We start from the raw sequence: 1,778 nt of genomic DNA, 5'->3' as shown, positions 1-1,778 counted from the left end.
TAATGGAGATATTATATGTTAAAATATATATTTTAAAAATATATGTTAAAATATATATGAAATCTCTAATTGCTTTACATCAAAATTAATGTGAAATAGAACTAAAAATTGCTATCAAATTAATTTCTATTCTTGGTCATATTTTCATTATAACTTTGTACCCTTGTTGTTCTCTTCCTGTTATTATAAAAATTTTTCATGATTTGCTTTATTATATATAGGGAGAAATAAAGAGGCAATCCAACAATATTTTCCTCCTCCATTTTCTGGAAGAGTTGGAGAGAATGCAATACACAGCACACAGTGGCGAAAACAATAGTTAACTCACAGTCTCACATATAAATAAATCCTATAGTTTTTTTCTTTCTTTCCTGCAGAAAGAGTGAAAATCATTCGTAGTTTTAAAAAAAAATAACATAAACAAATATAAGTATGTGTTTTATTGTTTGATTTGCATGTCAAATTTCACTGTAAATAGAGTGAGATTTATTATAGTAGCCATGTAAACTTATTTAAAAGTGAGATTCTAGGAAATCCAGATTACATAATTCTGATTATGAAACATTTTGGTGCATTTTACCATGAACCTGAACATATAGACACACACACAAATGAGGTGTATAATGCTTACCATATTCTGTGAGGTTGAGGAAACTGAAATTTTTTTAGGTACTGTCAAAAGCATAAGAGTCAGGAAGCGCAAGATGCCGTTCATATCATAAACTTAACTGATTCAGTGACACAGCATATTTTGAGACAGAAAGAATCATTAATAGTCATCCCCTCATACCTCTTCTCCCCAAAGATAATACAATTCTTAAAATATCAGTAATAATAAGCAAACATTTGATAAGGGAACTTATTCTTTTTTAAAAAAGGGAAAAGGAAAAACTCAATTACACTTTTGACTAATCTCATTAGTGATATTAGTTTTAAATGCTCTGCATTGCTAGTCAGAAAATTAGCTAATTTCTACTGCTATTATATGTCCTGCCATAGCCATGAAAATCACTATTGCTGTGAAGTTATTACTAAGTTCCAAATCCAAGCAAGTTGCTAATATGCATGAAAGTAGAAAAAATTAATAAACCTTTGAAGAAATATGTGTGAGCACATGAACCTTTAGTGAGTGTTGACTATGAGACAAGCATCATGTTGAATATTCTTACATGCCACCAAGACTATCACATTTAATTCTTATACATTGTCTTTAACCTTATAATAACCTTCCCCCATTTTATAGAAAAAGCAAGAGAGTTCCAGAAAAACATCTACTTCTGCTTTATTGACTATGCCAAAGCCTTTGACTGTGTGGATCACCATAAACTGTGGGAAATTCTGAAAGAGATGGGAATACCAGACCACCTGACTTGCCTCTTGAGAAACCTATATGCAGGTCAGGAAGCAACAGTTAGAACTGGACATGGAACAACAGACTGGTTCCAAATAGGAAAAGGAGTACGTCAAGGCTGTATATTGTCACCCTGCTTATTTAACTTCTATGCAGAGTACATCATGAGAAACGCTGGGCTGGAAGAAGCACAAGCTGGAATCAAGATTGCTGGGAGAAATATCAATAACCTCAGATATGCAGATGACACCACCCTTATGGCAGAAAGTGAAAAGGAACTCAAAAGCCTCTTGATGAAAGTGAAAGATGAGAGTGAAAAGTTGGCTTAAAGCTCAACATTCAGAAAACTAAGATCATGGCATCTGGTCCCATCACTTCATGGCAAATAGATGGGGAAACAGTGGAAACAGTGTCAGAATTTATTTTT

The sequence above is a fragment of the Bison bison genome, unplaced genomic scaffold (genome assembly GCF_000754665.1).
Source record: "Bison bison bison isolate TAMUID 2011002044 unplaced genomic scaffold, Bison_UMD1.0 scf7180017864110, whole genome shotgun sequence".
NCBI lineage: Eukaryota > Metazoa > Chordata > Mammalia > Artiodactyla > Bovidae > Bison > Bison bison.
The sequence above is the reverse complement of the archived record's forward strand: the minus strand, read 5'-3'. Positions refer to the sequence as shown.